Source organism: Bubalus bubalis, chromosome 23 (assembly GCF_019923935.1).
Source record: "Bubalus bubalis isolate 160015118507 breed Murrah chromosome 23, NDDB_SH_1, whole genome shotgun sequence".
Lineage (NCBI taxonomy): Eukaryota > Metazoa > Chordata > Mammalia > Artiodactyla > Bovidae > Bubalus > Bubalus bubalis.
The window spans coordinates 4783281-4797571 of NC_059179.1; the positions used below are offsets into that span (position 1 = coordinate 4783281).

General features: G+C 35.6%; 1 protein-coding gene across 1 annotated transcript in view; it reads left to right on the forward strand.

The window, feature by feature from the left end:
* The window catches only part of PCDH15 (protocadherin related 15), a 1798632-nt gene that overhangs the window by 637252 nt on the left and 1147089 nt on the right, over positions 1-14291 (forward strand). Inside the window, exon 3 of the mRNA XM_045164127.1 lies at positions 14135-14185. The gene's annotated coding sequence lies outside the window, so the exon portion shown is untranslated. The remainder of the gene's footprint in view (positions 1-14134; positions 14186-14291) is intronic.

Here is a 14291-nt window from a genome sequence, read left to right on the forward strand (position 1 = left end):
TTCCTGTGGTCATGTATGGATGTGAGAATTGGACTGTGAAGAAGGCTGAGGGCCGAAGAATTGATGCTTTTGAACTGTGGTGTTGGAGAAGACTCTTGAGAGTCCCTTGGACTGCAAGGAGATCCAACCAGTCCACTCTGAAGGAGATCAGTCCTGGGTGTTCTTTGGAAGGAATGATGCTGACACTGAAACTCCAGTAGTTTGGCCACCTCATGCGAAGTGTTGACTCATTGGAAAGACTCTGATGCCAGGAGGGATTGGGGGGCAGGAGGAGAAGGGGACGATAGAGGATGAGATGGCTGGATGGCATCACCGACTTGATGGACGTGAGTTTGTGTGAACTTGGGGGTTGGTACTGTACTGGGAAGCCTGGTGTGCTGCAGTTCATGGGTTTGCAAAGAGTCGGACACGACTGAGCTACTGAACTGAACTAAACTGACACAAAGTAATCTATAGATTCAATGCAAACCCTATCAAGCTACCAATGGTATTTTTCACAGAACTAGAACAAATAATTTCACAATTTGTATGGAAATACAAAAAACCTTGACTAGCCAAAGCAATTGAGAAAGAAGAATGGAACTGGAGGAATCAACCTGCCTGACTTCAGGCTCTACTACAAAGCCACAGTCATGAAGACAATATGGTACTGGCACAAAGACAGAAATATAGATCAATGGAACAAAATAAAAAGCCCAGTGATAAATCCATGCACCTATGGACACCTTATCTTTAACAAAGGAGGCAAGAGTATACAATGGAGAAAAAATAATCTCTTTAACAAGTGGTGCTGGGAAAACTGGTCAACCACTTATAAAAGAATGAAACTAGATCACTTTCTAACACCATACACAAAAATAAACTCGAAATGAGTTAAAGATCTAAATGTAAGGCCAGAAACTATAAAACTCCTAGAGGAAAGCATAGGCAAAACACTCTCTGACATAAACCACAGCAGGATCCTCTATGACCCATTTCCAAGAATATTGGAAATAAAAGGAAAAATAAACAAATGGGATCTAATTAAAATTAAAAGCTACTGCACAACAAAGGAAACTATAAGCAAGGTGAAGACAGCCTTCAGAATGGGAGAAAATAATAGCAAATGAAGCAATGGACAAATAATTAATCTCAAAAATATACAAGCAACTCCGGCAACTCAATTCCAGAAAAATAAACGACCCAATCAAAAAATGGGCCAAAGAACTAAATAGACATTTCTCCAAAGAAGACATTCAGGTGGCTAATAAACATGAAAAGATGCTCAACATCACTCATTATCACAGAAATGTAAATAAAAACTACAATTAGGTACCATTTCATGAAGGTCAGAATGACTGCTATCTAAAAGTCTACAAGCAATAAATGCTGGAGAGGGTGTGGAGAAAAGGGAACCCTGTTACACTGTTGGTGGGAATGCAAACTAGTACAGTCACTATGGAGAACAGAGTGGCAATTCCTTAAAAAATTGGAAATAGAACTGCCATATGACCCAGCAATCTCACTGCTGGGCAGACACATGGAGGAAACCAGAATTGAAAGAGACACGTGTACCCCAATGTTCATCACAGCACTGTTTATAATAGCCAGAACCCATATGGAAGCAACCTAGATGTCCATCAGCAGACGAATGGATAAGAAAGCTGTGGTACATATACACAATGGAGTATTACTCAGCCATTAAAAAGAATACATTTGAATCAGTTCTAATGAGGTGGATGAAACTGGAGCCTATTATACAGAGTGAAGTAAGCCAGAAAGAAAAACACCAATACAGTATACTAACGCATATATATGGAATTTAGAAAGATAGTAACGATAACCCTGTATGCGAGATAGCAAAAGAGACACAGATGTATAGAAGTCTTTTGGACTCTGTGGGAGAGGGCAAGGGTGGGATAATATGGGAGAATGGCATTGAAGATTGTAAATTATCACATGTGAAATGAATCGCCAGTCCAGGTTCAATGCATGATACAGGGTGCTCGGGGCTGGTGCACTGGGATGACCCAGAGGGATGGAATGGGGAGGGAAGTGGGAGGAGGGTTCAGGATGGAGAACACATGTACACCCATGACGGATTCATGTCAATGTATGGCAAAACCAATACAATATTGTAAAGTAAAAAATAAATAAATAAATGAAAATAAATGAAAAAAAAAACTTATCAAAGATAAGCCTATCAATGTCTCTATTCATCTACCCTGATTTTTAATAACAGAAAAAATAATCAGCTTAATGACAGATCATTTAATAACAGAAAATTTTCAGCTCTATACAATGATAAGCATTTTTTCTTTAAGCTCATATGTCTGTGTCAGCTCAGTTCAGGTTGACCTAGCCTGAAATCTTTATCTAGGTACATACTTTCTCTCATTCTCTCTTCTCTCTTCTGGCTGGCTGGCTCTCTCTGTCTCTTACCCACATCCACAGCCACCACCCCCACCCCCACCCCCCTCCCCCACCACCACACACACACAAATACAAAACCTAAATTGAAACTTACAGCACATGTGTTCCCCATCCGGAACACATGTATACCTGTGGCGGATTCATTTTGATATTTGGCAAATCTAATACAGTTATGTAAAGTTTAAAAATAAAATTAAATTAAAAAAAAAAAAAGAAACTTACAGCACAGAAATGCTGTGCTGTGCTTAGTTGTTCATCGTGTCTGACTCTTTGTGACCCCATGGAGCCCCCTTGCTCCTCTGTCCATGGGGATACTCCAAGAAAGAATTACCTGAGTTGGTTTCCATGCCCTGCTCCAGGGGATCTTTCCAACTCAGGGATCAAACCCAGGTCACCCGCATTGCAAGTGGATTCTTTACCATCTGAGACACCAAGGAAGCCCAAGAAACTGGAGTGGGTAGCCTATCCCTTCTCTTGGGAATCTTCCAGACACATGAATTGAACCAGGGTTCCTTGCATTGCAGGCAAATTCTTTACCTTCTGACCTACCAGGGAAGCCCAGTGCTCAATCTCAAATCTTGTTTAATTCTCAGTTAGGAGTTAGAATTCAATGTATTCAAATAATGGGAAGGAAATAGTGTGCAGATAGGTAAGTTTAGATGCTAGATAGAATTAGATTTTTAAGTTTGCCTACATAACAGTTCTTCTCACTCCATTCTTCATGTATTAGAAAACCATCTAATAACCTTAAACTCCTCAAAGTGGATAAGTTTTCCAATGATAACAATGGACAGATATTTTTTTTTGCATCTCTAAACTTTTGATGTTTGGCAAAACTAATACAATTATGTAAAGTTTAAAAATAAAATAAAATTAAAAAAAGAAAGAAAACAATAAACTTACTGAATCAAGTTGGTTGGCTTCTGTAGAGACATAATTCTCTTTTTATAAATAACATGGAAGAGACCCTTCTTTTAAAAATGACATTTAATGCAGTATTTTAAAAACCAAAGTCAATGCAGAATATCCACAATGAGTTAATTATCAAATTTTAAACAAAGAGATGGCCATATTATTTTTCTCTTGTGTCAGACTTCAATCTCAGCATGGCACTGTTTGTTGTGTTTTGTTTTTGAAAGCCTGCTGAATTTTGTTGTTGTCATTGTTGTGGTTGTTATCTACCCCTACCCCAGCTTTATAGCTTTATTGAGATACAAGAGACAAATAAGATTGTCTGTGTTTAAGGCATACAATGTAACTCAACTTTTTAAGTTCATTGTTACATACATAATTTAACTAATACAGCATTTCTTTTATAATGTTTAAACATACTAGAATGAAAGTCCTTAAAATTTCAGTGCCAATACAATGGTACTAAATGGATCATGGCAGACAAAACAGGAATTCAAAAGGGGCTGGACATAAATGAAAAGAAATTAATATTTTTAAAACTTAGAGTCAAAACATCATGTGCTGTCTTCACATCCTGCACTAAGTGAAGTCACTCAGTCGTGTCTGACTCTTTGCACTAAGTTAATTAATAATAATTTTTAAAAATCATTGTTTGCTAGTTAAAGATATTTGGATGGTTACTAGATTAAAATCTGACAGATTTTGTAAAAGGTGTAAAGTTTGTTTTAATTACATTCTTATTAAATTTAAGTATTATAATAAAGAAACTAGAAAATTTCACTCTGTCTTCCTCTAGATATGGTGTTTTTATTTACTGTATTTGAATTAAACTCTTTATATTTATTTTTATAGTTTATTGGCTTGTGGATATTCTTCAGTCCAAATACTGTTTCTAATCTTTTTTGAGATCTCACTTACTCAATATACCTATGCCTTCACTGAGCTTCAGCTTCTGGGAGATTGTCTTGCTTTATCTTATCTCTGGCTGTTGTCATTAGAGAATTTGCCTCTTCCTCCAGAAGTAACCATGGTGAGCTATGTGGTTCTTTTACAAAATATGTGCTTATCCAGTAGAACTGTACCTTAAAGTCTGAATGATATGCCTCAGAATGGAGCTGCCAGGAAGAAAATAATGGGAAAGTGAAAAATATAGACTTGATAATTAAATGTGCTAAAGCAGATGCTTTATTTCATCCTTCTTTGATATGCTTTTTCATTTTTTTTTATTTCCTGTCACTCAACCACTGCTGTCAAGTTTTTTTAATTTTTAATTTTTTAATTGAGGGGTAATTGCTTTACAGAATTTTGTGGTTTTCTGCCATACATCAGCGAGAATCAGCCATAGGTACGTGATGTCCCCTCCCTCCTGGACCTCCCTCCCATCTCCCTCCCCACCCCACCCTTCAGCCTGTCACAGAGCCCCTGTTGGAGTTCCCTAATTCATACAACAAATTCTCATTGGCTGTTTATTTTACATATGGTATTTAAAATTTCTATATTACACTCTCCAAACATCTCCCCCTTCTCCCTCCCCTTCTCCCCACATGTCTATAGGTCTGTTCTCTATGTCTGTTTCTCCTTTGCCACCCTGAAAATAACTTCATCAGTGCCATCTCTTTAGATTCCATATATATGTGTCAATATGCAATATTTATATTTGTCTTTCTGACTTAGCTCACTCTGTATAATAAGCTCTAGTCTCATCCACCTCATTAGAATATATTCAAATGTGTTCCTTTTTATGGCTGAGTAGTATTCCATTATATGTATGCATCACAGCTTGTTTATCCATTTATCTGTCGATGGGCATCTAGGTTGCTTCCATTTTCTAGCTATTGTAAATAGTGCTGTCAGGTCTTTGTGTTTCCTTCCTTTTGACTGGCTAATTCACCCTGTAGTAATTCGTGTGTGCTGACCAGTTCCACTTGTCCCTGGACTATGAAGTTGGTGAATCCTGCCCGCATAATGCAACCACATTTACTGCTGAGAACTGATCTCCAAGAATATTTTCTTTCTTTTTACTATTTTCTTACTTGTTTGCTACTTTCTTGCCTTCAATATAGTTAATAGTTTATTCATTTATTTATTCAATAAAAATTTAATAAAGTTCTCTTCTTTTGCATGCCCTATGTGAGAAACTGAGAATAATATCAGTAAAAAAAATAACATGGTACCTATTATCAAGAGGGTTTTAGTCAAATGGAGGGAGAGTCAGCTAAAATTTTTTTTGGTTAGGTTCTCTGGGATAATATAAGGTGTACAAGAAGCACATAGAATACTGACCTTAATCTTGAAGTTCAGGATTGTCAAATGTGACATCTGTTTTAGTGTGATCAAAGGTAATTTACTGCTTTCAGTGATGAAAATAAGAATAATATCTTATTTTTCTAAACAAACAAGCTATCTAAGCAGAGAATCTATATACTTAAGACAAGGAATATACTGCTACTGCTAAGTCACTTCAGTCGTGTCCGACTCTGTGCAACCCCGTAGACGGCAGCCCACTAGGCTCCTCCGTCCCTGGGATTCTCCAGGCAAGAATACTGGAGTGGGTTGCCATTTCAAACGATACTTAAAATGTCATTTTCTCCTGAACTTAAGAGCTGCAGTAAATGAAAAGTGAATCAAAGACTTCCCAAGAAGATGCAACTGTCCACACTTGGTGTAGTGGGATGACACTGATGACAGATGCAGACAGTATGGATTTCTTAGTAGCTTTGGATCCTTGAGAAATCTGAATCTACCTCTTTCGGGCAGGGAGAAGAATAGTTCTGTCAGAGAATCCCAGCCGCGCTACAGCAGGCTTCTCTAGAAAGAGGATGCAGGGTCTTTCACTTCATGAGGCTGGCTCTTGGTTGCCCTGCCTTTCATTGAAAGAGCCCACTCTCATAGGGTATGATATGGATATACAAATTCTTCATGAAGTCTTGAAAATTATCTCATTCTGAATTTTGAAAAATGTGTACAGTACAAAAAGCAGTTGTACCTGAATCATACTATTTCATAATATTGCTGCTGCTAAGTCGCTTCATTTGTGTCCAACTCGGTGCGATCCCATAGACAGCAGCCCACCAGGCTCCCCTGTCCCTGGGATTCTCCAGGCAAGAACACCGGAGTGGGTTGCCATTTCCTTCTCCATTCATATTAAATAGATGCAATTGTTTGAGTAGCTACAGTTTGGGGAGCAACAGGTGTTGATTTCATATTTTCTCTAGGACCACCAATTCCATGGAAGCAAGTGTTCCCAAGGGGTCTTAATAATAATAATAACAACCACCACCAAGATGATGGTGAGTGTTCATATGTACCAAAGGGGAGAAACCAATAGACCAGATAGTGAAAATACAAGTAAAGACTTTGAAAAAAGATTGTATTTGTATCTGAAGTCATTATGATATGACAATGCATTGTGGTAATAATTAACCTATGGCTGTTTGGCAGAAACCAACAGAATTCTGTAAAGCAATTATTCTTCAATTTAAAAAGTAAATACTTTTTTAAAAAGAGTTTGGAGTTTGGGAATTTAGTGTGTGTGGAGGAAGGGCTACTTCTTCTTTAATTTTGTCCTCAATATATTTCAAAGAATGTAAGTAAAAGGAAAAAGACATTTGTATCTATACAATGAAAATCAGAGAGTTTAAAAGTTATTCTTTTGGAAACATACTTGGAATATAAGCAGAATATATTTAGCATGCTCTATAATAATTATTCTAATGCATCTTGTGTTTTTTGTTTGTTTGTTAATTAGATCCTAATTTACACACAGAAAAATATTACTCATGTTATAATTGAGCAACTGATTCTGTATCAGTGTACGCACACGGGGAATAATCATCTTTTCTCTTTTTTCTATGCCTTGTGCCATGGAAAAGGAATATAGAGTGATGTACCTATAAAAAGCAAGGCATTAAAAAAAAAGAGAGAGAGAAAGAGCAGGGCACAAAAGGCTACATAGTCCCCAGTGGATCCAGTAGATTTGTGGCTTGGATATTGCAATTGTACTCATATTTATTGGAAACTTGTTATTTTCCAGGTGATATGGCAGTTTCTCAGGAGACAGAGATTATTAGGTCACACCTTCTGCTCCTTAAAACCTAAGAATTTTATGAGGGAACAGATATTCCTATAACTTACTGCATGCTTTACTGAAAATATAACCAATGTCCAAGCTGCTGCTTCACAGAGGGAGGGATTAATGGTAGGATTTTTGAAGATTTCTCAGTAAAAAGAAAAATAAGCATTTGAAATTTTCCTATGTATATACACAAAGAGAATGTGTTGTCCTTCAAATAAAAAAAAATCTAATAACATATTATTCTTTGTAAAGTTGCTCATTACTACATACTTGCTGTCTAGTATTATACGATACCAGAGCGTATCTTAATAAATCAATGCTCTTTATCTCTTGTATTTTCAAAACTGTCTTGCATTCTAACTCTCCAAGTTATTTTCCAAGCAAATTGATAAGCAGATGATGAAGTAAGATCATCTTTGAGAATTAGTTAAGGGCCTATCACCTTGCTAAATATTTTACATACAGTATCTCTTAACACTTCTCACAAAACCCCAAGAATCTTAATTCTGAAATTAAGCCCAGAAAATGTCAAAATAAAACTAAATCATTGATCTTAGTTTTAAGTGTTGTAGTTGTTGTTTTATGTGTGTATATATGCATTTGTATAGACATGTATTTGTTATTAACTTGATCTTGATAAAAGTACTATCTTTTTTAGAATGCAAATTATTTGAATTGTTGCAGTTGAAACTAAGGTGACAAGTAAATGATCTAATCAATTTCTGCCCCCTCTAGACAGTCATAATTTAAAAAGCATGTCTGGAAAGTATAGACCTCTAAGTTTCCCACTGTTGATAATTCTTGTACAGACTTTCAGTGATGTAACTAATAGTCTGGCAATATTTAATAACAAATTGGACATTGGATTCTCTTTGATATCTGAGACTGTACCACCAGCTTTCAATTTCTATCCCCTGTTGCTTATAGGATATCAGGTTTAATTCTTTGGTAGTTTATACTGGTGGAAACTTATTCTAACCTTAGGGTGAAGTAAAAGATGTTGCCTCTCATATTTCTGTCTTTTTTAGAGACGTCCCTCTATGTAAGCCTCTGGACTGTACATTGATACTACATGTGAAACAGAATGGGATTAACCAAATTAGCTTAATCTGAGTATATTTAGAAAGTAAATCTGTTAATCTCTTCCATTAAAAGTGGCTTATTATATTCAAAATGAAATGTGAAAATGAAGCAAATTCTGTATTCATGATACGCATACACCACAGTTTTAATAGAATAGTTTTGCTTGAGCCAGATTGTCACCTTTATTCCTTCTTAGAGTATTTAATTTAGGCTCATATTCATACAGGAAAAGACAACTCTATCCAGTTTTCTAAGGATTAGAGCAATAATCTCTTTCATGACCTAGTTTCCTTGAAAAGCCTTGCCTTCTCAAATTTCCTGTAACTGTCCTAGGACCTGGCATCTGTGTTTGCAAGTAATCTGATATTCTTTGAACTATTGCTAACCTTAGAAATTATCCAGAAATCAACTAATTATCTTGTTGTATTAGAAATGAAGGATTCTGTGGAAGAATTTATAAAAGTATATATTTTTTTCCTTTGGTAGCATATTTGGAAACTGCATTACCTGTGTTCATATCTTAATTTCTCAACTGAATCCATTGAGTATGCTAAGATTTTATACATTTTTTTGTGAAAGGAATATAACATTTGTATGCATTTATGATGATGAAATAATGGGTAAAAGAATTTAAGTGATTAAAGCCTGTGCCCAACTTCTGATGTTAACTGTTTTGTTAAATCCTTGCTTGAAGAAAATGAAAAAGAAATACTTCTGTACTGTTCTGTTTAGTGTGTCAACATCTTTATGATTGTGACAGTGTACAACTTAGAAAAGAACCTGAATTTAGAGGAAAAATCTAGGTTTTGTTGTATATTCATTAACTGTGAGACCTTGAACAACTTTTGTGAGATAGTTTGAAAGGGTGTTAGCAATTTCTGTTTCCAATACAAACTGTTTAATATATAATAACCATTCAATAAGCAAAAGCTAGTTTAAAATATAAATGCATTTTCTCCATATTTTATTTTTATCCTCTTTCTTTTTTTCTTTACATACACCTTCTTTGCTTGTCTCTTTTGTTTACCTTTTACCCTTTTGAGCCACACACACAAAATGACACATAGACATTTATCAGAGCTAAGAAAGTGGTATGTGACTGGAGTGGTATGATTGTTGTTGTTCAGTCACTCAGTTGTCTGACTCTTTGAGCCCCCATGGACTGCAGCACATCAGGTTTCCCTGTCCTTCACTATATCCCAGAGTTTGCTCAAACTCCTGTCCATTGAGTCAGTGATGTCATCCAACCATCTCATCCTCCGTATGTCCCCTTCTCTTCCTGCCCTCAGTCTTTCCCAGCATCAGGGTCTTTGCCAATGATTGCTCTTCACATCAGGTTGCCAAAGTATTGGAGCTTCAGCTTCAGCATCAGTCTTTCCAGTGAATATTCAGAAACGATTTCCTTTAGGATTGACTGGTTTGATCTCCTTGTGGTCCAAGGGACTCTCAAGAGTCTTCTCCAACACCACAGTTCCAAAGCATCAATTCTTCAGTGTTCAGCCTTCTTTATGGTCCAACTCTCACATCCATACATAACCACTGGAAAAACCATAGTTTAACTATGCAGATCTTTTTCAGCAAAGTGATGTCTCTGATTTTTAATATGCTTTCTAGATTTGTCCTAGCTTTTCTTCCAAGGAGCAAGTTTTTGTTTGTTTGTTTGTTTGTTTTTTAAATTTCATGGCTACTGTCACCATCTGCAGTGATTTTGGAGCTCAAGGATATAAAGTCTCTCACTATTTCCATTATTTCACCATCTATTTGCCATAAAGTGATGGGACTGGAAGAATGTACTTATGTGCTTTGTCGCTCAGTCATGTCTGACTCTTTGGGACCCCATGAACTATAGCCTGCCAGGCTCCTCTGTCCATGGGATTCTCTAGGCAAGAATACTGGAGTGGGTTTCCATGCCTTCTCCAGGGAATCTTTCTAACCCAGGTATCAAGCCCAGGTCTCCCACATTAGAGGCAGATTCCTTACCGTCTGAGCCACCAGGGAAGCCCAAGAATACTGGAGTGAATAGCCTATCCTTTCTCCAGGGCCTCATCCCAACCCAGAAATTGTACTGGAAGGAAAGCTGTGACAAACCTAGACCGTGTATTAAATAACAGAGACCACCTTGCTGACAAAGATCCGTATAGTCAGTGCTATCATTTTTTTGGTAGTCATGTATGGATGTGAAATTTGGACCATAAGGAAGGCTGAGCACTGAAAAATTGATGCTTTTGAACTGTGGTGCTGGAGAAGACTCTAAGAGTCCCTTGGACTGCAAGGAAATCAGACCAGTCAACCCTAATGGAGATCACCCTTGGATATTCATTGGAAGGACTGATGCTAAAGCTGAAGCTTCAATACTTTGTCCAACTGTTGTGAAGAGCTAACTCAGTGGAAAAGACCCTGATGCTGGGAAAGATTGAGGGCAGGAGAAGGAGTGACAGAGGATGAGATGGTTGGATAGCATCATCAACTCAACAGACATGAGTTTGAGCAAGCTCCAGGAGATAGTGAAGGACAGGGAAGCCTGGCATGCTGCAGTCCATGGGGTCACAAAGAGTCAGACATGACTGAGCATCTGAACAACAACAAAGCAAGCACAATATTACCTGATGTCATACACCATCCTAACATCCTCATTACAAGCTAAGGGCAGTGGTTAAAAGAGTTTAGCTTTTTTTTTTTTTTTCTGAAAGCAAAATGTTTTGTGAAGGGAACTTTTCTACACTGAGACTGAAACATGCACTGAGACACTTAAACTTAACTTCTACTCAGTTTTTATACAGCAGTGAACCTGATACATAGAGAAACTTATTGTGGTCACGTTATCCATTTTCATATTTCCTCTTTTTGTTAAAGGAGATAGGGATATATCTTGCTAATATGTCTATGTTACAAAAACAAAAAGTGATGGCCATGTTTCTAATGTCAAAGGCAATCCTCTGGAAGTCTGTAAAGTACACAGTACAGGGATATTTTTATGTGCAAAAGAAATGAAACAAAACTAATTTCTTCCTTTTGAAATCCAAGCAAATTTAATCTTTTTCATTAATTTTGGTAGTGCCTTAATCAAAAGCTAATAAACATAATCATATGCTCTACATAAATTAGACAAATATTATTTAAGACTTCAAATTTCCCTTTGGTTTACCTATGGAATATCATAAGCTGTTGCCACCCTACTCACAAATCCCTTTTCTTACCCTGACCATTTTTCACCCTTGAAGTTACCACTTTCTAACATTGTATATGATTTACTTGGTTTTATGCTTATTGTGAATTTATTATTTTATGTGTATTTCTATATTGTAATTGCCAGAATAAAAGAGTTTAGTAATTTATGTACTGATAAGGTCCAGGTGCCTAGAAAAATGCCAATTACACCAGCAAAAAAATTATATATATATATATGCATATATATATTTGAAATGAATAAATAAAACTTTTAAACAGTGATCAACAACACAAAAATCTTAAGAAACTGAAATTTCTCTATTTACAATACAATACATATTTGAAATATATGTCACAATAAAAAATTATAAAACAAGTGCAAATAGATAATAAATTGTCTCTAATTATGAGCTTAAAAAAAAAACACAAAAAATTCCAGTGATATATTTTTAAACTTAATATATTTTCTCCCTCTTGTTGCACCTGAAAAACAAAGATGGCAGCATTGAATCATAGATAAACATTCATTTTTGTATCCTTGTGATAAATAATAAAGTTGGAAAATATTAAACTAAAAATTAACAATACTAAAAGCATTTTAAGGGGGAAAGATGTAAACATCAGCTCTTTGCATCATCTTAGCATGTTAGGACATAACTTAGATTCACTTTATATTCATCTGATTTCCACAAATAAATATTCTCTTAAGTCCAGCAAGTGAATTATTTATAAGAACTTCATACAGTTGAATTTCTTTTCATGTAATGTTTTAGTTTGTGGCAGTGATTCTTTTTTTCTGGGTCCTAAATTCAGTCCTGTGTAAATGTGCTGCATGACCTTAAACAGTACCGGGTCTTACAGTCATCATTTCAGATCCCTAAGACGTGGGGTTCAGTGTTCATGAGCTCTGAGTTTCCTTCTGTTTCTGTGATCGTGTGCCTTTAGGTCTTCCATTTCTGCAATACTGTGTCTCTTCTTATTATATGTGATTTTTTTTTTTAAGTTAAAATACTTAGCCTTTACAAATATATCTGGATCTACTTTTAATTTATCATTTCCACATTAAAGAAAGAGTGAATGTGTTATGTTAAAGCAATGGTTAGTTTTAGAGTTACCCAGGGTATCTTAAGCTATATATTATCTATATACTAAAGGGATACTATATATTGTATATTATACTATGCATGTGCTTAGTCGTTCAGTCATATCTGACTCTCTGCAACCCCAGGGACTGTATCCCACCAGGCTCCTCTGTCCATGGGGATTCTCCAGGCAAGAATTGTAGAGTGGGTTACTATACACTCCTCCAGTGAATCTTCCCAATTCAGGAATTGAACCCACATCTGTTAGTCTCCTGCCCTGGCAAGTGGGTTCTTTACTACTAGCGTCATCTTTACCCCTTCCTACCTGGGAAGCCCCATATTATGCTACCTGGATCAAGAAGATCCCCTGGAGAAGGGAATGGCAGCCCACTCAGTATTCTTGCCTGGATAATTCCATGGACAGAGGAGCCTAGCAGGCAACAGTCCATGGGATTGCAAAAAGCTGGACACAACAAAGAAACTAACACACACATACACTAAGATATATTTACAAAATTATTTTGTATTTATAAATATACATTTTATGCATTAAATATAGTAACTATTTATTATGTTTTCCTAGGAACTTTAAAAAAGAGTGTTCTTATATTTATCAGTCTGTATTGTTCTAGGTACTGAATTAAATATTTTACTTCTACTATCTCCCTCAGTTAGAGATTAAGAGTTGCTAAAAAATAAAACCTGACAAGTTTAAAGACAATATATTTAACATAGGCTTAGATGATAACTTAGTTACATGTCCCAAATATTAACTCTTCTCTCAATGCCAACACAATAAATATTGTATTTTTTTCAAAATGTGAAATATAATGCTAAATTAATCATTCATGCTTTGATTATTTTACCCAAACTTTATTTTTATTTTCTCTGCAAGGGCCAATTTATTGTAGAGTGAAATGTACTACCTTTGAATTTTTGAATAAATGAATATATTGAGTATTTGTATAAAAAGAAGGAAGTTTTCTCTAAACTCATTCCTCACTTTTAAGCATTATATATGTATTTAGTATATATATTTAAACATATTTATTGCCCAGTTTAATTAAAACATCTTGTTTATTAATCCTAACCACAACATGCTTGGATATGCATTATGTCCATATTTCTTGTGAAATCAGAAGAATTAGCTTTCATGGACTCTGGATCGAAAAATACTTCAAAATTTTAGTATAATAGATAATCAGAAACAATAGTTTTTAATGGTATGGACACACATTGTAATTTTGTCGTCAGTAAGAACATATAAGGCAATTTATAAAATTACCTGTGTATCAGAATTTGTAGTGAAATACTTGATAGTTTAATTTCCCTTAATTACAAAGTCATTGCTCAGATTCAAGTTTAAAAATGCATTTGACTCATCATGTCTTTTTATTTACAGGAATTTTCAGTGTCATATTTCTGAATGCAATGCACAAGACTGCAAAAAAAGGTATAGTGTATTTTATTTTATATTAAAGTTATGCATTTAAGATTCATGTTAACAGTAACCAGGAGTTGTACCTTATAAAAAAAACCATAAGTCCAATCTTGGTTTT